The 26,081-nt window shown below is 36.2% G+C and overlaps 1 protein-coding gene across 1 annotated transcript in view; it reads left to right on the plus strand.

Moving 5' to 3' along the window:
- STPG2 (sperm tail PG-rich repeat containing 2) overlaps positions 1-26,081 on the plus strand; it is a 473,086-nt gene that overhangs the window by 71,316 nt on the left and 375,689 nt on the right. The gene's annotated exons all lie outside the window — the stretch shown is intronic.

A 26,081-nucleotide genomic window follows, 5' to 3' on the forward strand; every position in this document is an offset into this window, starting at 1 on the left:
TAGTTGATCAAGATATTTAACTTCTCAAACTTTAAGATAATTGTGATTAATCTGCTGAAGAATTAGGAAAGAGATGAAGAATTTAACAGATAACTGAGTTTATAAAAACATCAAACAGATTTTAGTAATTATAATACATAAAACGAAGAATGCCATTGGTGGTTTTAACAAAAGATTAGAACTGGAGACCTCTTTGTCATTTCACTAATCCTAGTGCAAAAGAGAGAATTAGTAAGGTTAGAGACAAGTTCAGTAGAAAATATTTAGACTGAAAAACTGAGTAAAAGAATAGAAGGTATGGAAATGACTGCAAGAGACATTGGAACATATGTCTAATTAGAGTCTCAGAAGGAGAGAAGGGGGAGAATGGGACAGAAGCATGATGTGAAAAGATACGAGATGGTCATAGCCCAAAAGGGATGAAAGACATCAACCTTTAGATTCAAGAAGTTCTACAAACTTTAAGCAGGATAAATACAAAATAAACCCCATGAAGGCACAACATATTAAAATTGCTAAAAACAAAATACAAAAAGGAATTCTTAAAAACGATTGGAGAAAAGAGACAGCTGTCTTCAAAGGAGCAAATATAACCTCTAGATGACTATTCAACAGAAATGGTGGGAAACCAGAAGACAATGGAATATTATTAAAGTGATTAAGCCAGCTTATCATTTTATACTCAGAGATATCATTCAGAAATTAAGGTGAAGTAAGGATGTTTCTTTATCATGAATTACATTTTAATAAAGTAATCTAAAGAACTATAACAGGCAAAGTAATTTCAGTAGGAAAGTTATTTTTGTGTCAGTTGTTTTCAGTGGGATCTGAAGGAAAAGAACATATCAAATATATACACACAGATCCTCAGCACCTCTAAATAAAAACAAAAATTATCTAGAGGAGCAAAGGTCTGAGGGGAGAGGATTTCTATAGTTTGAAAGAGATTTGCCTATGATTTTGATATTATTCTCCTTTACTCCTATTTTAGAAGTTGATTTTTTCTCTTATAAGCAGTGATATCTATTGTCTCTTTCCAAATTTTACTTAAAATATACTTGCAATGTGCCTATAACAAGGCAATAATGCTTTAAAATATGCAGTGCCAAATTTGTGTTGTATTTTACCCTTAATTTTATTATTATTATTACTATATATGTTTTTTGAGATGGAGTTTTGCTCTTGTTGCCCAGGCTGGAGTGCAATGGCACGATCTCGGCTCACTGCAGCCTCCGCCTCCCAGGTTCAAGCAATTCTCCTGTCTCAGCCTCCTGAGTAGCTGGGACTACAGGTGCCTGCCACCACGCCCAACTAATTTTTTGTATTTTTAGTAGAGACGAGGTTTCATCATGTTGGCCAGGCTGGTCTTGAACTCCTGACCTCAGGTGATCCACCTGCCTTAGCTTCCCAAAGTGCTGGGATTAGAGGTGTGAGCCACCACACCTGGCCAATTTTATTATTTTTTTCTATCATCAAAATTATTTATTGAATTATCAATGTTATGAACACTGCTGTGATATTTTGAGTATTAGACATACATTGACAATACACAATATGAAAATTCTAGCATAGTGCCTGTCATGTATATATACTATATTCTAACTCAGCTGAGTTAGAATCTGTATATTAGACTCTATGACTGGATTACAAAGGAGTAGGAGAAATAATTTTTAAATATGTGTTTTATATTATGTACAAGACAGGACAAGTGGAAAAAATTCTAATACCTCTTTTATCTAGCAGTATTAACTATGTGAAACATAGCAAGACATCTGCAAATAAGTATAAAAAAACTCCTTAAGCAGCATGAATGAATGAATAAATAAATAATAATACCTGTAATAACCACCACGTTTTTCAGGCATTTTAACCACCTGCGTCTCATATAGCATTCATTCTTCACAGCAGTCTTTTGAGGTATTATTGTATACACGTTACAAATAAGATTACTTGAGATAAACAGATTAAATAGCTTGCTCGACCTCACACGACTAATAAGTGTGGAACTAAGGTCAAGCAATGAAGCAGGTTCAAAGTAGTAGTGTGTTTAGAGCTGCCAGGTTGGCTTGCTACTCTTCCACAGATTTGGCTGATAAGGAGATAATAAGCCCAGATGGATTTAGACAGTTTAATACAGTAATGGTAACATCTTGGCTCTGGTTTCCTGATCTCCTAGCCTAATGGGACAATGTGAATAGGGTCAAATGTTGTCTGCACACACAGTTGGGGATGCATTATAGGAGAGAATTACTGAAATTAGTAGACTCTAGTTTTGTTTTATTTTATTTAATTTATTTTCCCTTCAACTTTTATTGTAAGTTCTGGGGTACATGTGCAGGATGTGCAGGTTTGTTACATAGGTAAATAAGTGGTTTGCTGCACAGACCAACCCATTGCCTTGGTATTAAGCCCAACATCCATTAGCTGTTATTCTGATGCTGTCCCTCTCTCCACCCCACAGGCCCCAGTGTGTGTTGTTCCCCGCCATGTGTCCATTTGTTCTCATCGTTTAGCTCCCACTTGAAAGTGAGAACATACGGTGTTTGGTATTCTGTTCCTGTGTTAGTTTGCTGAGAATAATGGCTTCCAGCTCCATTCATGTCCCGCAAAGGACATAATCTCGTTCCTTTTTATGGCTGTGTAGTATTCTGTGGTATATATGTAACAACGTTTTCTTTATCCAGTCTATCATTGATGGGCATTTGGATTGATTCCATATCTTTGCTATTGTGAATAGTGCTGCAGTGAACATACACGTGCATGTATCTTTGTAATAGAATGATTTATATTCCTTTGGGTATGTACCCAGTAATGGGATTGCTGGGTCGAATGGTATTTCTGCCTCTAGATCTTTGAGGAATTGACACTCTGTTTTCCACAATGGTTGAACTAGTTTACACTCCCACCAACAGTGTATAAGTATTCTTTTCTCTCCACAACCTTGCCAGCCTCTGTTGTTTTTTGACTTTTTAATGATTGCCATTCTGACTGGCATGAGATAGTATCTCACTGTGGTTTTGATTTGCATTTCTCTAATGATTAGTGATGTTGAGCTTTTTTTCATATGTTTGTTGACTACGTGAATGTCTTCCTTTGAGAAGTGTCTGTTTAGGTCCTTTGCCCACTTTTTAATGGGGTTGTTTTGTTCTTGTAAATTTAAGTTTCTTGTAGTCACTGAATATCAGACCTTTGTCAGATTGATAGATTGCAAAATTTTTCTCCCATTCTGTAGGTTGTCTATTCTGATGATAGTTTCCTTTGCTGTGCAGAAGCTCTGTAGTTTAATTAGATCCCATTTGTCGATTTTTGATTTTGTCTCAATTGCTTTTGGCATTTTCATCATGAAATCTGCCTGTGCCTATGTCCTGAGGTATTGCCTAGATTTTCTTCTAGGATTTTTATAGTTTTGGGTTTTCATGTAAATCTTTAATCCATCTTGAGTTAATTTTTGTATAAGGTGTAAGGAAAGGGCCCAGTTTCAATTTTCTGCATATGGCTAGCCAGTTCTCCCAGCACCATTTATTAAATAGGGAATCATTTCCCCCATTGCTTGTTTTTGTCAGTTTTGTTGAACATCAGATAGTTGTAGGTATGCAGTCTTATTTCTGACTTCTCTGTTATGTTCCATTTGTCTATGAGTCTGTTTTTGTACCAGTACCATGCTGTTTTGGTTATTGTAGTCTTGTAGCATAGTTTGAAGTCAGGTAGCATGATGCCTCCAGCTTTGTTCTTTTTACTTGGAATTTCTTTGGCTATTTGGGCTTTTTCTTGGTTCCATATGAATTTTGAAATAGTTTCTTCTAATTCTGTGAAGAATTAGAAGAACTTCTAGAGTTCATTGTTTGAGTTTGGACCCAGAGAGCCCCTAAACATATAAATGGTAATTTAATGGGAATAGCATTGAATCTGTAAATTACTTTGGGCAGTATGGATGTTTTCATGATATTGATTCTTCCTATCCATGAGCATGGAATTTTTTCCATTTGTTTGTGTCATCTCTGATTTCCTTGAGCAGTGGTTTGTAGTTCTCCTTGAAGAGGTCCTTTACTTCTCTTAGCTGTATTCCTAGAATACAAAAAAAAAAGGTATTCTTTTTGTAGCAATTGTGATTGGGAGTTCAATCATGATTTGGCTCTCTGCTTGCCTGTTGTTGGTTTCTAGGAATGCTAGTGAATTTTGCACTTTGATTTTGTATCGTGAGACTTTGCTGAAGTTGCTTATCAGCTTAAGAAGGTTTTGGGCTGAGACAATGGGTTTTTCTAGATATAGGATTATGTCATCTGCAAAGATAATTTGACATCCTCTCTCCCTATTTGAATACCCTTTATTTCTTTCTCTTGCCAGATTGCCCTGGCCAGAACTTCTAATACTATTTGAATAGGAGTGGTGAGAGAGGGCATCATTGTCTTCTGCCAGTTTTCAAGGGGAATGCCTCCAACTTTTGCCCATTCAGTATGATATTTGCTATGGGTTTGTCATATATTTCTCTTATTATTTTGAGGTATGTTCCTTCAATATGTAGTTTATTGAGAGGCTTTAACATGAAGGATGTTGAATTTTATTGAAGGCCCTTTTTGCGTCTGTTGAGATAATCATGTGGTTTTTGCCTTTAATTCTGTTTGTGTGATAAATCACATTTATTGATTTGTATATGTTGCATTAACCTTGCAACCTGAGGATGAAGCCAACTTGATTGTGGTCGGTCAGCTTTTTGATGTGCTGCTGGATTTGGTTTGCTAGTATTTTTTCGAGGAATTTTTGCATTGATGTTCATCAAGAATATTGTGTTGTATCTCTGCCAGGTTTTGGTGTCAGGATGATGGTGGCCTTATACAATGAGTCAGGTAGGAGTCCCTCCTTTTCAATTTTTGGAATAGTTTCAGTAGAAATGGTACTAGCTCTTTTTTGTACCCCTGACTCTCGTTTTATATGAGAGCTGCTGGCAAACCTGCCCATCCTTACTTCCAGAGAATGACATACTATCTTTATTAACCTGGAATGTAGCACTTCTACCCTTGGAAGTGGAGGTAGGTATTTCTACTTTCATTACCCTTAAATGCTTTTGGGGGAGGTGGTGTCTCTATATTTACTATCTGAGAACATAAATAAATATGTGCCATAAGTTACTGTCTTCATCTTTCTAGGGCCATCTGCTTATACAAATCTTGAAAAGAAAATCCTGGAGCATATTGACTGTTAATGTCTAGATGTATATGGAGATGTGAGAGATTCATGGAGAATTGTCTCTCAACAGTTAGAACTCAAACTCTGTTCTATAAGCAGCAAATGTTTTAGCCTCTATTTTTCATGCTTTTTTAGCTTAAGAGGGGCCGTTAGGACTTATTGCTCTTTAGGCATTTGTCAACAAACTTTCTGATATCCCAGCACACAGACAATTAAAATTGCTGATTAAGGGCACAGTAATTGCAACAAATCATGATGACAGATGGGAAAAGGCAAAACTTTATAAATAATATATAGAAAAATTAAAATATTGTTTCCTAGAGTTATTTATTGTGGCATAAAAGTTTGCATATCAGTCATTTCTAAGATAATTACTACTCAATGTCTAAAAAAACAAGTAAAAACAATTATTTAAATGATTCTTTTCAATTATGTATAGAATATATGTATGTGGAACACCAAATTCTCCTATGAAGAATAATAAATTAGATAGTACAGTGCAAGTGTTTTACAACTTATGATCAATATATTTATATAGATGATCCATTATACTAAATTGAACAAACATACTCATATCTTTATTTATACATTTTAATACATTTTTTAAAATGTAAAAATGTTTGGTTACTTAAATTCTGAAATTCAGTGGCATAAAGTGGTTGTCACCCTACAGTCTTGTGCTGCATAATGATATTTTGGTCAACACTGGACTGCACATATGATGGTGGTCCCATAAGATTATAATACTGTATTTTTACTGTACTTTTTCTATGTTTAGATATGTTCAGATACACAAATACTATTATGTTACAATTGCCCACAGTATTAAATACAGTAACCTGCTGTTCGGGATTATAGCCTAGGAGCAATAGGCTATACTGTATAGCCTAGGTATGTAGTAAGTTATACCATCTTGGTTTGTGTAAATACACTCTATGATGTTTGCACAATGATGAAATCACCTCACGACACATTTCTCAGTAAGTATTCCCATCGTTAAGTGATTCGTGATTGTACTTACACTCCTACACACAACTTCTGGAACACATTGTTTGAGTCTGGACCCAGAGAGGCCCTAAACATGTCTAAGGGAAGAAGTGGATAATTTTCTTCTCCTGATTTTGGTTCATTTTAATATTATCATGAAACTCAGGAGCCATTCAGATTAGTGGTCGTTTTTAAATAATTGTGCTTCATTCAATAATTTATTCAACAGATATTTAATAAGCTTCTAACAAATCCCAGGTACTCTGCTAACCTCTGGAGATACAATGGTGAACAAATGTACATGTAATCTCTGTCCTTAGAGGTTTATTGTCAATCTAGCAAAAAAGTATCACAGAAACAAATGCTAAGAAGGGATACTCTAGGGTTTTTAGAGTTTAAATAAAGGAATTTGACATAGTCAAAGAAAAGGAAAAGAAAGCTCTTTTTTAGAAGTGATGTTTGAACTGAGATCTCAAGGAGAACTTGAAATAGAGGAAGAGGTAAGGAAAGTGTATTCCAGGTAGAGGGAACATCAAAGGCCCTGTGGTGGCAAGGGGGATAGGATAGCCAAGGGAGCACAGCCTGGATGTTACTTGATGTTCATACAAAAAGGAGGTATACAAAAGATTATGAATTACTTTGAAAATCCAACAACTTTTTGTGAAATAAAGATTAGGTTTGGACACCTGGGTCATCTAGGATACACAATCAGGAAAATTTATCAGAGAAGTAAAAAAAACAACCCTGCTTTTGTTTTCTTCTAACTCAATGATAAGTGACAGATGGGATTTGGGATAATGATAGAAAAAATATCTTACTATATAGACTTAAGAATGACAGGATTCTTTTTTATAATAACCAATAAAGCATGATATGAGCAAGACTTCAACCACCAAAACTAAGTTTAAAGATACATGTTTATCAGGAAACTGCTTTTGTTTCAGTGCTTATTGTTGAAACCTTTAAAAAATATATTATCTCTTTTAACTTTATGCCTAAGCTTCATCTCTTTTAACTTTATGCCTAATAATTTAGTACAAACAATACATTATCTGGGTGAGAGTTCTTTCAAGATATAAAGTAAGACATTAAACATATTTTTCATATTGATACTGCATTCCTTTCCTGCTCCAAAAACTTTATGAGGCAAATAGATCTTGATATTGTCTGAAAGACTGTTAAGACATTAACTTATCTTAGTATCAGAAGCACAGGCTCTCTGGCTTCTGGCTGTATACTAATCAGCAATACTATTCAAAAGGTTAAATCATTTAAATACTTGTTTTTAATAGCTAAATAACCCTGGTTGGCTCATTGGATTGGCATTTTCTTTAAAATTGAATATATAGGAGCTATATCCATATTTCTGCTGTAAGTTTACTTCAAGCTCAAATAATTTTTTTTAGTGTTTACATTGAGGAGTTTCAGAGCTTTATCAATCACTCTTCTAAGGTACAGTTCCAGCATTGCTTTCTGTAAAAAGCCTACCTCTTTCTAATAACCCATATACTTTAATTTTCCATTGTGTAAGTGTTTTCATATAAAGAGAATGATTGACTCTTAGAGAACTACACTAATTGTTTAGATTCCTAAAAAGGAGAGGGGTGAGAAGGAAACATTTTCTGAATGTGTTGTTTTCGTTGATGAGGCCATGTTTAAATGTTAGAAACATTTTCTCAATGTGTTGTTTTAATTGATGAGGCCATGTTTGAATGTTGAGTCTTTTGACATCCATAAATGCCAACCTCTTAAAAAGAGAATTGGATTTCTCTATGTTTCGGAATATATATTATACATTTAATAAAAAGAACCATAATTGATATTGATTGTCAGAAATAATAAGCTTGTAAATAAATAAAGCACTTGAACAGTTACAGGTAGAGAAAATGAATTAGGCAATTTGAATACATGCAATACACTTAATAGTGAAAGTGATTTATGGATATCACATCTTTTTGACTCATGAACAACAGTAGTTGCTCTAGTAGAAAGAAGTGTATATTTACTGTCATTTTTGCCGTCTTTTTTCAGTGTTCCTACAGATTAAGATATATTTTCTTGTTAGATATGGGTAAGGGAATGTGACATAAGCTCTTTTTTTATTTTATTTTTTTTAAAGATGGAGTCTCCCTCTGTTGCCCAGGCTGGAGTGCAGTAGCACGATCTCAGCTCACTGCAACCTCTGCCTTCCAGGTTCAAGCGATTCTCCTGCCTCAGCCTCCTGAGTAGCTCGGATTATAGGCATGCACCACGATACCCGGCTAATTTTTGTATTTGTGCTAGAGACGGGGTTTCACCATGTTTGCCAGGCTGGTATCAAACTCCTGACCTTGGGTGATTCACCCACCTCGGCCTCCCAAAGTGCTGGGATTACAGTTGTGAGCCACAATGTCCAGCCAAGCTCTTTTCCAAATAGAATAAATATTAAAGTGTGACTTTTCTCTTTATATTTTGACAAATAACTTATGCATTAATACATACTATATCCTATACTGAATTTTCCTTTTATGAGAGTCAGATTGGATGACATTTGCTAAATATGTAATTTTGTAAAATTTTTAGCCACTAAAGTACTTTACATACTTAGATAGGTTATATATTTAAATATATTATAAACAATATATTTTTGATATATGAAACAAACTTCTCTCAGCCTTGATAGGTATATATAATATACCTATTTGATATACCTACTTGATAGGTATATCATTAAATTATTAAATTTAATGATGTTAAATTATTAAAATATGTATTTATTTACTTTATTAAAATATGTATTTTCCTACTTAATTCTGAAGCAATTTTGGAAAGTTGTTCCTAGAATATACTTCTTTTGGTAGGTGTATCAAGATATATACTTGGTAGTTGTATCAGGTGACAGTAAAATGATCTTAGTCCCTCTTAAATATAAAGGAAATTTATTGGTAAATTTTTGGATAAATTTAGCTCAGGCCCTGTTTCAGGCCCCGAAGAAGTCATCAGGATCTGGGTTTTTCTCTTTCACTTCTGGGAACCTCTTCTGTACTTGTTTTATTCATAGATTGGATTTTTCCTTATGGTGGCAAGGTGGTTGTTGCAGTGATAGCCTCACAGTCTCTATTGTTCAAGTATAGTTGAAAAGAGTGAGTCTGGCTCCTGGCTAATTCAAACAGAAGTCCATTTTGAATAAGTTAATATCTTATTTGTTTGTGATGTTCATTCATCATGTATTAAACTCTAATATACATTAGGATCAGTTTCTGGGCTATTTGAATTGTTCATGCAGCGAATACAGGGCAGGGCTATTGTGGAAGAAATCTATTTTTTATTGTCATTATAACTTCTAAGTGGCTATAAGTGGTATAGAAAAAAGATTTTATTTTATATAATTACCCAGTTACTGGACCCCTTACAAACTATTTTTTCTTAATTTTAAGAAATATTTAAATTATTATCTTAGCTTTTCTAAATAATCCTGTCATTAAAATGATAATTTGCCTTCCACCCTTGTCAGTATTATGTTTGGTTTCCTATTTTGTTGCCTTGAATAGAAATTATAGCATAGATAATATTAAATAATAACAGTGTTATCTGGTATTTATTCTCTTTTTTATGGGAATGGCTTTAGTTTTTCCCATTAAGCATGAGGTTTGCTTCTTGGTTAAGATGAATATCCTTCCTTTAAAAAATACCTTTTCAAATTAGCTGGTCACAGTGGCATGCACTTGTAGTTCCAGCTACCGGGGAGGCTGAGGTGGAAGGAAGGCTTGAGCCCAGGAGTTTCAGGCTGCAGTGAGCTATGTTTGCACCACTGCACTCCAGTCTGGGTGACAGAGTGAGACCCTGTATCTAAAATAAATAAATAAATAAATAAATAAATAAACTTCTAGTACTGATTTTATAAAATTTTTCAATTTGGAATGTATATTTTGTGTTTTTTTGTTATCTAATAAGGTCATCATGTGTTGAATCATGAATCTCACTAAACCTACTGACAAGACAGATACATTGAGAAATTTTCTAACATTAAGCCACTGTTGAATTACTGAATGATGGTAGACAATATACCACTGAATTTATTTTGCAAGTATGCAACTTTCTTGAAGAAGGTCTTCCAGGTTATTGTTTTCCCAGTAGAGAATGCCTCATGTTTATGAATACCTGAAAGCCGTATAATGTGTATCCTCTAAACCCAATATGAAGTTTTAAACAAGATGATGTGCAGGAAAAGGAAATTGTTTGAATATAAGGAATCTGTTTTAACATTTTACATCTTAAATATAGTTTGTTATATATAGGGTCTTAGTTACTACACAAAAAATGTAGGTTTCAGGTTGATGTATGATGGATTATAGTTGTTTTTAGCACAGAACATTTAATTTTTAGGAAAGAATTAATGATGTTATGCAGCTGAAGTCTGTGTTTTATTTGGATTTTTACACCTGTGATATTAGTCTGTAGTAGTGATAACAAGAATGTCAGACTATGATATCAAAGTTGTTTATTTCATAAAATAAATTAGGCAACTTCATGAACATTTCAGAGAGCTTCATGGCAAAATTTTCTTACTGAAATCATTTTTGAATTATTTGTTGACTTTTATAATTTAACTTTTACATCTGTTTTTTGTTTAATCAGATTTTCCTACTTAATTTTGAAGCAATTTTAGAAAGTTGTTCATAGAATATCCAATTTAATATATTCATTTTTATTAGCATAGCTTTATAAAGAGTTAGATGTTTAAAAACTTCCATATCTTTTATTATATCACCTTTCTCATTCCTAGTTGTGTTTATTCGTGGTTTCTGTTTTCTTCTACTTGTCTCTTTTTTTTTTTTTTTTTGAGACAGGGTCTCACTCTGTTACCCATGTGCACACCACCACACCCAGTTAATTAAAAATATATTTTTTTGTAGAAACGTAGTCTCACTGTGTTGCCCAGGCTGGTCTCAAACTCTTGGACTCAAGATATCCTCCCACCTTGGCCTCCCAGGGTGCTGGAATTACAGGTGTGAACCACTGTTCCTGGGCTTCTTGTCTTTTTTTATTGTTATTTTTGTTATTATTATTTTATTTCAATATAGACTTGTCTATATTTTTTTTCCCTCAAGGAACAAAGTGGTGAATTTACTTACCAATTGCTTAATTTTAGAGATTTATTCTTATCATTTTCTTTTTCCTGCTTTAAACATCTTAACTTGAATGCTTTTTCATTATTTCCATAAAAGTACAATTCTGTGATTTAATGTCTTGGAATAGTTTTGGCTACATTGTATAAAATTTGATAGGTTTTGATTTTATTTTCAGTGTTATTTAAATGTTCTACTTTAGAGCGGCTTTTTTTTTTTTTTTTTTGAGACGGTGTCTTGCTCTGTCACCAGGCTGGAGTGCAGTGGCGTGATCTCAGCTCACTGCAATCTCCGCCTCCCATGTTCCAGCAATTCTCCTGCCTCAGACTCCCGAGGAGCTGGGACTACAGGCGCGTGCCACCACGCCCAGCTAATTTTTGTATTTTTAGTAGAGACGGGGTTTCACCATGTTGGCCAGGATGGTCTTGATCTCTTGACCTTGTGATCCACCCACCTGGGTCTCCCAAAGTGCTGGGATTACAGGCATGAGCCACCGTGCCCGGCCTAGATTGATTTTTTTTAAACAATAGGAATATATAAGACTTTTTCATTTTCAAAGAGGTTGCATTTTTTGTTATTAAAAAAAAAGTTTGTTATTTCTGGTTTTACTGTGTTATAATCAGAAGATGAAGCCTGGTGTGCTGGCTCATGCCTGTAATCCTAGCACTTTGGGAGGCTGAGGTGGGAGGATCACTTGAGCTCAGGAGTTTGAGACCAGCTTGGGCAACATAGTAAGACCTAGTCTTTACAACAAATTTTTATAAAATTAAAAAAAGAAGATGATAACTATATAATTACTACTTTAGGGAGTTTAATGAATTCTTCTTTGTGGCTTGAAATATACTTAATTTAACTAATATCCAATGGATGCTTGAAGTGGTATATTATTAGATTAGTACAAAAGTAATTGTGGTTTTTGCTATTACTTTGAATTATATAGTTATCATCATCATCTTTTAATTCAAAGTAATGGCAAAAACTGCAATTGCTTTTGCACCAATCTAATAATTTAATCTTATTTTTTATATTATAAAATTTCTAAATTGTATCTGTGAAAGGTTGAAAAAGTTGTGGATATTTCCCAAATAATCTTGTATATGTTAATTTTCTTTTGTATTTCCAATAGTTTTTGTGTTATCTATTTTGAAGTTATCTTTTCCCCTGTGAAGGATTCTTGACTATTATGTCTTTATTCCAAATACAAATTTTTTTTTGTTTTTTTATACAACTTTTAGGTTCTGGGGTACATGTGAAAGTTTGTTACGTAAGTAAACATGTCATGGGGGTTTGTTGCATAGATTATTTCATCACCTAGGAATAAAGCCTAGTACCCAATAGTTGTCTTTTCTGCTCCTTTCCGTCCTCCCACCCTCCACCTACAACTAGACAAACAACGGTATCTGTTGTTTGCTTCTTTGTGTTCATAAATTCTTATCATTTAGTTCCCACTTATACGTGAGAACACATGGTATTTGGTTTTCTGTTCCTGCATTAGTTTGCTGAGGATAATAGCCTCCAACTCCATCCATGTTCCCACAAAAGACACGATCTTGTTCTCTTTTATGGCTGCACAGTATTCCATGGTGTATATGTACCACATTTTTTTTATCCAATCTGTCATTGATGGGCATTTAGGTTAATTCAATGTCTTTGCTATTGTGAATGGTGCTGCAGTGAACATTCACATACATGTGTCTTTATGGTCGAATCATTTATATTCCTCTGGGTATACACTTAAAATGGGATTGCTGGGTCAAATGGCTGTTCTGCTTTTAGCTCTTTGAGCAATTACCATACTGCTTTCCACAATGGTTGAACTAATTTATACTCCCACCAACAGTGTATAAGTGTTCCCTTTTTTCCACAACCTCGCCAACATCTGTTATTTTTTGACTTTTTAACAGTAGCCATTCTGACAGGTGTGAGATTGGTATCTCATTGTGGTTTTGATTTGCATTTCTCTAATGATCAGTGATACTGAGCTTTTTTCATTTGATTGTTGGTTGCATGTATGTCTTCTTTTGAGACGTGTCTGTTCGTGTACTTTGCTCACTTTTTAATGCTTTTTTTTTCTTGTAAATTTGTTTAAGTTCTGATATGGTTTGGCTCTGAGTACCCACCCAAATATCATGTTAAACTGTAATTCCCAATGTTAGGGGAGAAACCTGGTGGGAGGTGATTGGTTCATGGGGGCAGATTTCCCCCTCGCTGTTTTCATGTTAGTTCTCGTGAGATCTGGTGGTTTAAAAGTGTGTGGCACTTTCCCTTCACTCTCTCTCTTCCTCCTGCTCTGCAATGTGAAGAAGGTGCATGGTTCCTTTTTGTCTTTCACCATGATTGCAAGTTTTCTGAGGTCTTCTGGCCATGCTTCCTGTACAGCCTGTGAAACTGTGAGTCAATTAAACCTCTTTTCTTCATAAATTACCCAGTCTCAGGTAGTTCTTTATAGCAGTTTGAGAGCAAACTAATACAACATCCTTATAGATGCTAGATATTAGACCTTTGTCGGATGTATAGTATGTAAATATTTTCTCCCATTCTGTAGGTTGTCTGTTTACTCTTTTGATAGTTTCTTTTGTTGTGCAGAAGCTCTTAAGTTTAATTAGATCCCACTTGTCAATTTTTGCTTTTATTGCAATTGCTTTTGACGTCTTTGTCGTGAAATCTTTGCCCATTCCTATGTACTGGATGGTATTGTCTAGGTTGTCTTCCAGGGTTTTTATAGTTTTGGATTTTACATTTAAGTCTTTAATCCATCTTGAGTTGGTTTTTGTATATGGCAAAAGGAAGGGGTCCAGTTGCAGTCTTCAGTATAAGGCTAGCCAGTTATCTCAGTACCATTAATTGAAAAGGGGAGTCTTTTCCCCATTGCTTGTTTTTGTCAGCTGTGCAGAAGATCAGGTGGTTGTAGGTGGTGCAGTCTGATTTCTGACCTCTCTATTCTGTTCCATTGGTCTATGTGCCTGTTTTTGTACCAGTACCATGCTGTTTTGGTTACTGTAGCCCTGTAGTATAGTTTGAATTTGGGTAGTGTGATGCCTCCACCTTTGTTCTTTTTTCTTAGGATTGCCTTGGCTATTCGGGCTCTCGTTTGACTCCATACCATTTAAAAATAGTTTTCTCTAGTTCTGTGAATAATGTCTTCAGTAGGAATAGCATTGAATCTGTAAATTGCTTTGGGCAGTATGGCCATCTTAACAATATTGATTCTCCATATCCGTGAGCATGGGATGTTTTTCCATTTGTTTGTTTGTGTTTTCTCTGATTTCCTTGAGCAGGGTTTGTAGCTCTCATTGTAGAGATCTTTCACCTTCCTGGTTAGCTGTATTCCTAGGTATTTTATTCTTTTTGTGGCAGTTCTGAATGGGATTGACTTTCTGATTTGGCTGTTGGTTTGGCTGTTGTTGTGTATAGGAATGCTAGTGACTTCTGTACATTGATTTTGTATCCTTAAACTTTGCTGAAGTTATTTATCAGCTGAAGGCAGTTTTGGGCTGAGACTGTGGGCTTTTATACATACAGAATTATGTCATCTGCAAACAAAGATAGTTTGACTTCCTGTCTTCCTATTTGAAGAGAGGATGCCCTCTATTTCTTTCTTTTGCCTGATTGCTCTGGCTACGACTTCCAGTAATATGTTGAGTAGGAGTGGTGAGAGAGGTCATCTTTGTCTTGTGCTGGTTTTCAAGGGGAATGCTTCCAGCATTTGCTTATTCAGTATAATATTGGCTGTGGGTTTGTCATAGATGGCTCTTATTATTTTAGGGATGTTTCTTCAATATCTAGTTTATTGAGAGTTTTTAACACAAAGGGGTGTTGAATTTTATCAAAAGCCTTTTCTGTATCTATTGAGATAATCATATGGTTTTTGTCTTTCATCCTGTTTATGTGATGAATCACTTTTATTGATTTGTGTATATTGAATCAACTTTGCATCCTGGGGATGAAGCCCATTTGATCATGGTAGATTAGCCTTTTGATGTGCTTCTGGATCCCATTTGCCTGTATTTTGTTGAGGATTTTTTTTTTTTGCATTGATATTCATCAAAGATATTGGCCTGAAATTTTCTTTCATTGTTGTGTCTCTTCCAGGTTTTGGTATGAGGATGATATTGGCCTCATAGAATGATTTGGGGGAGGCATCTCTCCTCAATATTTTGGAATAGTTTCTATAGGAATTGTACCAACTCTTCTTTGTAAATTTGGTAGAATTTGGCTGTGAATCCATCAGGTACTAAGCTTTTTTTTATGGGTAGGCTATTACTGATTCAGTTTTGGAGCTCATTTTCAGTCTGTTCAGGAAATCAATTTCTTCTTGGAGGAGTTTCTTGAAATTCTCCAAGAAGAAAACTCCAATTTCTTCTTGGAGAATTTCACCCTCTCTCCAGTCTTGGGAGGGTGTGTATGTCCAGAAATTTATCTGTCTCTTCTAGGTTTTCTAGTTTGTGTGCATAAAGCTGTTCATAGTAGTTTCTGATGTTTATTTTTAATTCCGTGGCATCAGTGGTAACATTGTCTTCATCATTTTTAATTATGTTTATTTGGATCCTCTCTATTTTTTCCTTATTAGTCTAGCTAGCGGCCTATCTATCTTACTAATTTTTTCAAAAAAAAAAACAAGCCCTGGATTTATTGATCTTTTGAATGGGTTTTCATGTCTTGATTTCCTGCAGTTCAGCTCTGATTTTATTTTTTTGTCTTCTGCTAGCTTTGTGGTTGATTTGATCTTGCTTTTCTAATTCTTTCAGATGTGATTCTTTAGGTTGTTAATTTGAGATCTTAATAAACTTTCTGATGTGGGCATTTAGTGCTATTGGTATGATTTTGGTTTTTCTGAACTTGCTGAGGACTGTAAGTTTTATGTCCAATGATATGGTCAATTTTAGAGTATGTGCCATGGAGTGATTAGAAGAATGTATATTCCGTTGTTTTTGGGTGGAGAGTTCTGTAGACATGTACTAGATCCATTTGGTCCAATGTTGAGTTCAGGTCCTGAATGCCTTTGTTAATTTTCTGTCTCAATGAACTGTCTAATACTGTCAATGGAGTGTAGGAAGTCTCCCACTATTTTTATTTGAGAATGTCTCTGTCTCTTTGTAGGTGTCTAAGAACTTGCTTTATGAATCTGGGTGCTCTTGCATTGGGTACCTGTATATATAGGATAGTTAGGTCTTCTTGCTGAATTGAACTCTTTACCATTATGTAATGTCCTTCTTTGTCTTTTTTGATATTTGTTGGTTTGAAGTCTGTTTTGTCTGAAATTAGGATTGCAACCCCTGCTTTCTTTTTTTTTCTTTTTTTTGAGATGGTGTCTCACTCTTTCACCTAGGCTGGAGTGCAGTGGCGCAATCTCGGCTCACTGCAGGCTCCGCCCCCTGGGGTTCACGCCATTCTCCGGCTTCAGCCTCCCGCGTAGCTGGGACTACAGGCACCCGCCACCTCGCCCGGCTAATTTTTTGTATTTTTAGTAGAGACAGGGTTTCACCATGTTAGCCAGGATGGTCTTGATCTCCTGACCTCGTGATCCGCCCGCCTCGGCCTCCCAAAGTGCTGGGATTACAGGCATGAGCCACCGTGCCCGGCCACCCCTGCTTTCTTATGTTTTCCATTTGTTTGGTAGATTTTCCTCCATCCCTGTATTTTGAGCCTATGTGTGTCACTGTGTGTGAGATGAGTCTAGTGAAGACAGCATACCAATGGATCTTGCTTTTTTATTTAGCTTGCCACTCTGTGCCTTTAAATTGGGCAATTTAGCCTGTTTATATTCAAGGTTAGTTTATGAGTGTAAATTTGATCCTGACATCATGATGTTAGCTGATTATTTTGAAGACTTGTATATGTGGTTACTTCAGAGTGTCACTGGTCTGTGTGCTTCAACATGCTTTTGTAGTGGCTGGTAATGGTCTTTCCTTTCCATATTTAATACCAGAAGAGCTCCTTTGGGCACTCTTGTAAGGCAGGTCTGGTGGTAACAAATTCCCTCAGCATTTGCTTGTCTGAAAAGAATATTATTTCTTCTTCACTTTGAAACTTCATTTGGCTAGATATGAAAATCTAGGTTGGAATTACTTTTCTTTAACAATGTTGAATACTGGCCCCTGATCTCTTACGGATTTTAGAGTTTCAGCTGAGAGGTCTGCTGTTAGTCTGATGGACTTCCCTTTGTAGGTGACCTGACTTTTCTCTGTAGCTGCCTTTAACATTCTTTCTTTTATTTCCACCTTGGAAAATCTGATGATTATGTGTCTTGAGGATGACCTTCTTATGAATATCTTACTGGAGTTCTCTGCATTTCCTAAATTTGAATATTGGCCTCTCTAGCTAGGTTGGGGAAGTTTTCATGGATGACATCCTATGTTTTCCAAGTTGATTCCATTCTTCTTTTCTCTTTTGGGGACACCAATTCGTCATATATTTCATTTCTTTACAATATCCCCTATTTCCCAGAGGTTTTGTTCATTCCTTTTCATTCTTTTTTTCCCTATTCTTGTCTGCCTGGCTTATTTTAGAAAGCAAGTCTTCAAGCTCTGAGATTCTTTCCTTCACTTGGTCTATTTTCCTATTAATACTTGTGATTGCATTATGACATTTTTGTAGTGTGTTTTTCAGCTCTATCATGTTGGCTATGTTCTTCTCTATACTGGCTATTTTGTCTGTCAGCTCCTGCATTGTTTTATTATGGTTTTTAGCTTCCTTGCATTTGGTTTCAACGTATTCCTGTTGCTCAATAAACTTCATTCCTATCCATATTCTGAATTCTAGTTCTGTCATTTCAGCCATCTTAGCCTCAGCTTGGTTCTGAATCCTTGCTGGAGAGGTGATGTGGTTATTTGGAGAAAAGAAGGCACTCTGGCTTTTAGAATTTTCAGCATTCTTGAGCTGATTCTTTCTCATCTTTGTGGGCTTACCTACCTTCAATCTTTGAGGTTGCCTACTGTGTTAGTCCATTCTGCACACTGCTATAAAGAACTACCTAAGACTGGTTAATTTATGAAGAAAAGAGGTTTAACTGACTCAAAGTTCCACAGGCTATATAAGACACATGGTTGGGGAGGCCTCAGGAAACTTACAATCATGATAGAAGTGTGAAGGGGAAGCAAGCACCTTCTTCACATGGTAGAGTGGGAGAGAGAGACAGAGTAAAGAGGTAAGTGCTACACACTTTTAAACAACCAAATCTTATGAGAACCTACACACTATCATGAGAACAGCAAGGGGGAAGTCTGCTCCCATGATCCAACCACCTCCTACCAGGCCTGTCCTCCAACACTGAAGATCATAATTCAACATGAGACTTGGGTGGGCACACAGAGCCAAACTATATCAGTTGCTGACCTTTGGATGTGTGTTTTTTTTTTTCCTTTTTGATGACCTGGAGGGTTTGATGGTATAAGGTAGATATGGCTTCATTTATGGGAGATTTTAGGGGGCCGGTGCACAGCTCCCAACCTCTGGACAGTGTGCCCTAACTCTGGGGAATTTGTGTTGGTCCCCGACTTTGTTCTCTGGCTTCTTGAGGCTTAGAGTTCGCTGCACTGGGTTCACCAAGGTGCAGCAAAGTGCTAGCTGACGCAGGGGTTCCTTCTTCCTTGTGGGCATTCACCACAGTGGTGGAGGCCTGGCAGCTGGCGGGGAAGCAGGGGGCCTCTGCTGGAGACTGTGTGCTGTTGCACTGGAGGTGGTGTTGGCTTGGGGATGCGTGCTGGCTGGAGAGCTCTGGGTGCCTTCTCTGTCCCCCACAAGCAGGAGTGATCACTCAAGATGTGGGAGTTCTCTGTGCAGTGTTAGCACTAGGGTATGGTGCTGGTGGTGGTGGGGCTTGTTGGCTCTGTGCCTGCCAAGGCTTCCTCTGCAATAGCTGTTTATTTGGGGGAGGGCAAAGCAGACTTCAGTCACATGTACTGGTGTTGCAAGTAAAACAAAACCTGCCTATGCAGACACATGCCAGCGAAGTGATGTGGGGAGTTGCCATGGGCTCTGGGGGAAAGCTGCCGTATGGGGCGGGAGTATGTGGGCTGGTGCATGGCTGTAAGGGCTGCCTCTCTGGAGCTATCCAGTGGTCAGGCATGGTCCACCAGTGCAGAAGCTATGGTGTGGGCCCCCAGAGCATTCAAAACTGCCCTGTTAACAGGCATGGCCAGGCTGGGCCCTGAGAGAGGCCAGCAGACCAAGGGTTGCTCAGATCAGACTAGGCCCGTCTGATTTCCAAGACTGCCCTGAACAGATCAGGTCTGACGGTTCTCCTAGGGCTAAAGTCTCTTATGGGAGCAAATCAAGCCTAGAGGGATGGCTGTCCCTGGCTGTGTTCTACTACAGATGCTCTGGCACCAAACCCTCTGGGCTCTACTTCAGCTGGCTTGCTACCCCACCACTTCTCTAAGGAGCTCTCTCTGCCACCTCAAGTGTCCATAGTGGTTGAAGGGTCCCCTCCTGCCATGGTTTCAAAGGCCCATGGTGAGAATGGGTTGCTCCTTGCCAGTTCAACTCACCCATTCCCTCAGTGCTGTTGCGGTTCAAAAATGAGTCTGGTGCTCAGTAGCCCATGCGGGGTTCCTAGCTTTCTCCCCTTTCAGCCCAGCTTCTGGGTCTTTCCTCCATACACGTTCAGCACCTTCCTCTGAAGATCTGTTAAAAACATGCCAGTCATCTCAGTCCCTCTATGGGAGCTGTTTCACTTGTCTGCATCTAGTCGGCCATCTTGCCTTCCTCATGCAAGCAATTTAAATCTCCTCCACTGCTATCTTGAAATTCTTAGTGAGTTTTCAACAAGGAATTCCACATTTTCTTGTTGCACTATGCCTCAAAATTATATTGGCAGTTCTCTTTTGGTTTCCCTGCTATAATCTAGGATTCTCCCATTGGCTGTTTAAGGTCTCTATGATCTAGTCCTCTCCCAGACTTTTTGTGATCCAGCCTAGTCTCAGCTTTCCCTACCTCAGCATAGCTTCTAGGAACATTCCAGTAGGAGTGCCCTACTGTAGACTCTATTTCTGGAGAGTGAAGGGCTAACAGCTATACATTTTTCTGGAGAGTAAAGGGGTAAGTGCTATACACTTAATGTAGGACATTAGCTTTGTCTTAGCTGTAGACTTCAGAAGTTTTTGACTATAAGACATTTTGCTCATAATTATAATAAAAAATTTTATTAAACATTTAGCATGTTTCAGTCATTTTATGGCTGAACTTATAACTTATTGAAATATTGTGAAAGAAACTCCACCAAAGGAAAATTGCATCGAATCACTGAATAGAATATACACAAGCCTCATTATTTTAATTATTTTCAGAGCTAGTGATTTGTTAATATTTTCAATAACAAACTTTCTGGATGGATGCAAGATGGATCTCAGTTATAAGAATTTTATTTTACAGTAAATGTAGAATTTATTGAGATTAAATTTTTAATAACAATTTTTGAGTTAAAACATTAGCAGATAAAATAAAGATGATTTACCAAAGAATTTTGAGCTCTAAGTATCTAGAGTGATCACATTTAATAGTCTGTAACAAAGCAAGCCTGTTATATTAGTTATTTTTACTCACAATTATAATCCAATGCAAAAGTTATTTTTCCTCACATTCATAATAATTTAGGGGTGTTCCTTTTGAAGAACAACTGTCCTCATTTGTATTTTGATTCTTTGGAGTAAATTGTAAAAAAAATGTAAATTGCAAAATTAAACATTATATGGAGTAACACCTATGCTTTTTGTACCCTGCTGCATGGGGTTATGCATTGTGATTTGATTATTGCTAAATATCAGCTGTTTTGCATGAAAGTTATAAAAACATAGTGATCATAAAGGGATGGTAAAAAATAAAAATTGGAGCATAATCTAAGCTGTTTTTATCTTTAAAAATTTATGTTCTGGAACTATGATATTTTCCCCTGTATCATAAAAAATTATTTTATTTGTAAGGAATATGTCTTAAAGAGATTAGAGAAAGATTAAGCCAGAAGTTAGAGGCTTCAGGATAAACCAGATAAGTAGATAATAAATTTGGTTTGAATTGTGATTAAAGCTCAAAATGGAATGGCTACAAAATTCAGGACTAATTTAAAAGTCTTTAGTAGTTTATTTATTAGAAGAATATCATCCAACAAATGAATTTGCAGATTAAAGCATCTGAAAAAAATATATATAACTATCTTTGTTTATTTTGTAAAATGAGATATATACACAGGATTTATATATCTTTAGCTTTCAGTGAATGAACAATGTATTCACCTTAAAATGTTGCCAAAAGAAACCAGTTAATGTTTCCACAATTATGTCTCAAGGCAGTTAATGCAATTCTTGTGAAGGACAAAGATAAAATTATTGGTCATCTAAACTGATGTACAGAAGAAAATGGAAGGAGAAAGTACATTTGAACACAGGCACTAAATAAAAGCCTACAGTCAGAGAAACTGTGTTTACTTTTACTCCAATTTAGATTTTTTTTATTATTTGCTTTTATAAGTATTTAGAGATTGATTCTTTTTTTTTTTTGAGATTGATTCTTAAAGGTTTTATATAGCTATAGTTAATGGCTCTAATAGAGTTTGTCTCTGCTGGAAGTGTCTATAGAATCCAGAATATTAAAGGATATGGAATGACTATGCCTATACTCTAAGCAAGGGATTCTGGAAGTATGATTAGCAGCAACAGATGTGTTTACATGAAGGGTTGAGAGTGGATCTCTTGTTGCATGTTTACATTAAGTTCTCATAAAAATCCATTATATTTTTGGGAGACTATTTTGATGTTACTTTGGGGGTTAATGGAGACTAAGTCCTATTAATTATAATATACCTAGATTTTTATACCACCTTTATTACTTTTTCAAATTCTTTTTGATCATTTTGTTGTAAGAAATTGGAAAGGTATGGTATAAATAGGCCACAGGCTTTCTGGCCTAACAAACTGTCAGGAAAACTAACAAACTAGCCAGCCATTGAGAAATACTGTTGTCTAATGTTTCATCAGTCCTTTTATATTCCCCAAAACTTGAGAGGTAAGGTATACCTTGAGGTGCTTTCTTTCTGAGAATAAGACTGTATTTTCCCTTCCTCAGTGAGGTTAGGGAGGGAAAGGACAGGATTCAGTCACCAAATTTACTATCTCTTTGAAAGCCAGTCAAATTTAGCATTGGGTAGTTGTTACTAGCTATCTTTTAATAGATGATACTTATTTATGAGTATATAGACATACTATACAGATTCTTCTCCAGAATGGGTCATTGGTTCAGTGCCTACTAAGTAAGTGATAGCCACTGTGTTAAGCATTTTAAATATGTGATTTTATGTAATGCTTTCTAGTCACCAAACATTTGCTTCTGTTAATTATCCTAATTACTGCCTAAGGTATATATTTTTAGCCTTTCGTATTTTCACATTTATATTGATGTATATTTATTAAAATGGAGTGCTAAATGTGAAGAACGTATTATTGAACTTTAAAAAAGTCATCAACAAAACATAAAAACATATTTAATTTAAAACTCTATTATACATACGTGTATATCCTTAGACAGGGATCTGAAAGGATGTTGACCAAAATATTAACAGTGGCTAGTTACCACTTGGGGTGGAGCAGGAGGCAGGTGTGAGAACTCAATGAACAGATAATATTTTTAAAATGAAAGAACTAATGAGCTATTTTTATTGTAATACAAGACTAAAGTCAGTGAATATTAGCTTTGACTTGATAAGTCCAAGTATATTCCTCATCTCAAGAGATAAACAAATAAGAGCAGTAAGAAAGTGCTCTCCAATAAATGCCTTAAGCAATAAATTACATGGATTGCCAAAAAGCAGGGCTTCTGGGGATAGAGGGTTTCAATCTCTATCATATCCTTTTTCCCCACTTGAGAAATTTTTGGGAGATAATAGGTTTTATAGTTGAATGTGAATTTGTTTCCTTTTTTTTTTTTTTGAGACAGAGTTTTGCTCTTGTGGCCCAGGCTGGAGTGCAATGATGCAATCTCAGCTCACTTCAACCTCCGCCTCCTGGGTTCAAATGATTCTCCTGCCTCAGCCTCCTGAGTAGCTGGGATTACAGGCATGCACCACCACACCTGGCTAATTTTGTATTTTTAGTAGAGACAGCGTTTCACCATGTTGGTCAGGCTGGTGTGGAAATTCTGACCTCAGGGGATCCACCTGTTTCCCTAACTGAGGCGTGAGCCACTGCGCCCAGCGTGTTTTCTATTTATATATATTGGCCAGAGCTTCTGTTCCTCTATGATGCTCTCAAGCAATATGTCCTCTCTTCTTCTCCTTGACAATATGCAGAACCTCCAAAATCTTTGTCTTAGTTTGTTTCCCATTGCTATAACTGATTATTACAAACTGGGTAGCTTATAAAGAAAATAAGTTTATTTGGCTCATGATTCTGGAGACTGGGAAGTCAAAGAGCATAGCACAAGCATCTGGCGAGGTGTTTGTGTTATATAATAGTATGGTGGAAAGTATCACATGATGAGAGCAAGGGAGCATGTCAGCTCAGGTCTGTCTTCCTTCCTATAAAGCCACTAGTTCTATCATGGGGTTCCCACCTTGATGACTTTATCTAATCCTAATTACCTCCCTAAAGCCCCATTTCCCAATGCCATCAACATATGAATGTGGGGATTAAATTTTCAGCAGAAAAAATTGGAAGGACATATTCAAACCATAAAAACCTTCATTTAGTGATTGTTTTTCTTCTGTGCTAGAAAAAAATTTTGCAAATATTGGTAAGGTAGGATCGGTATAGACGATCAGGTAGGTACTTCAGTTTTGTTAGGATCATCTTTAACTTTGATAGAATTTTAACTTTGGCAGATTAGGGAACTAACTTCCTTTGGCATTTCTAGCTAGAAACCTAAGGTGGGATCTCTCATTAGTTAGGCAAAGATGTGAACAGGATTCAGTAATTGTTTAGATTTCTGTTGAGGGGGAGTGAAGACAGAGAATTCCTATTCTGCCATCTTGCTGACATCACTTTTTTCTCTTTTTTTTTTTTTTTTTTGAGACAGAGTGTCGCTCTGTTGCCTGGGCTGGAGTGTAGTGGCACGATCTTGGCTCACTGCAAGCTCCACCTCCCAGGTGCACGCCATTCTCCTGCCTCAGCCTCCCGAGTAGCTGGGACTACAGGCGCCCGCCAACACGCCCGGCTAATTTTTTGTATTTTTAGTAGAGATGGGGTTTCACCGTATTAGCCAGGATGGTCTTGATCTCCTGACCTCGTGATCCACCTGCCTCGGCCTCTCAAAGTGCTGGGATTACAGGCATGAGCCACCGCGCCTGGCCTCCTTTTTGTTAAAAACATTGGTATGATTTTTCTCTTTTATTAGCCTCACTTTTTTGATGATTGTCTTTTAGCAGATCTAGCTCAAGGTGGAAATCTTAGAGATAAGCTTTTGTAGGAATTCAGGCTCTCCCTTGGATTCAATGTTCCTCATCCCCTCCGAGTATGATCAGAGGCTGTAATAAGCTCTCTGACAGACGCCTTCTCACTGAAAAGCAGCCTGGCCAGTATAAGCAAGGATTCAGGAAGAGAGAGGGCCAGAACCCCTTTTTTTAAAAAAATAAAAAACTTAATATGAGTAATGCAAAACAAACACAAAGTGGAGAGACTATTATAATGAATCCTCATGTGCCCATCACTCAGCTTTAATAATTTTCAATTCATGGTCAGTCATGTTTTATCTCTACTTTCCTTCTTCAATTATTTTGATGTAAATACCAGATATATATTTTAATCTGTAAACATTTTAATATGTATACCCCAAACATAATCACAATGCTAATATCATACTTACAAAATGAAAATAGTTTAATATCCTCAACTAGCTTCTTTGTGTTCAAATTTTCCCAATTGCCTCATATTTTTAATAAATTTTGTTTTAATCAGAATGCAAATAAGATCCATACATTGTAATTGGTTGATATAGTTCTTAATTTGTAAAAATACATATGCTTCCTCTCTATCTCTTCATTATATTATATTTATCGAAATAAGTTTATTATTCTCTTGAATTTCCTAGTCTGGCTTTTCTGAGTATTTCCCAATGGTGTCTTTTAGTATGTTTCTTTGTCTTTTGTATTTTCTATAAATTTGTAGACTAGAGGCATAATCAGATTGATGCTCAATCCTTTCAGCAAGACTGCTTCATAGATGGTATTGTGTACTAAAAAAATCAGGAGGCACATAAATGTTTGTTTTCCCTCTCTGTGTAATATTGGTGGCCATTGATGATCAAAATCTAGACCTAATTATTTATTAGGAGTTGAAGAATGGTCATAGCCTATAAATTTTAGTCTTATTAGTTGAAATAAAACTGTTTACTGTTGGAACTGTGGTATAGTACGTATAGAAAAGGCAAGATAAATGGTTGATTTTTAAAATTTATTGCTTTTCAAAAGATCAGTTGTTGCTTAGAATCCTCCAATGGTGATCATTTATTTTTTAAAAACTATCATTATGGATTCATAGAGTTAAATATATGTGTTTCAATAAGTATTCTTACTGCTGCTCAATATGTTCTATTTTTGATAGTTGGGAGCCTTTTGATTTAGCTCGTGGGTTCTTTTTACATAAACCAAGCAATCTTTGATTCCTTCCTTGCTTTCTGGTATAATAAAATGTTTAGTGTTATCCTTAGTGTTTACTTTTATTATGAAGCTGAGGAAGCTCAAGCTCATACAGGTTAAGTAATTCAACCAAAGTTTTACAGGTAGTAAACAATGGGCTTGATATTCTGACCCAGCTACATTTTATTCTAAAACTTCAAGTCAAGTGTTCATTAGAGACCCTTCTACCCTACAAATTTAGT

This window comes from Symphalangus syndactylus, chromosome 10 (genome assembly GCF_028878055.3).
Source record: "Symphalangus syndactylus isolate Jambi chromosome 10, NHGRI_mSymSyn1-v2.1_pri, whole genome shotgun sequence".
Lineage (NCBI taxonomy): Eukaryota > Metazoa > Chordata > Mammalia > Primates > Hylobatidae > Symphalangus > Symphalangus syndactylus.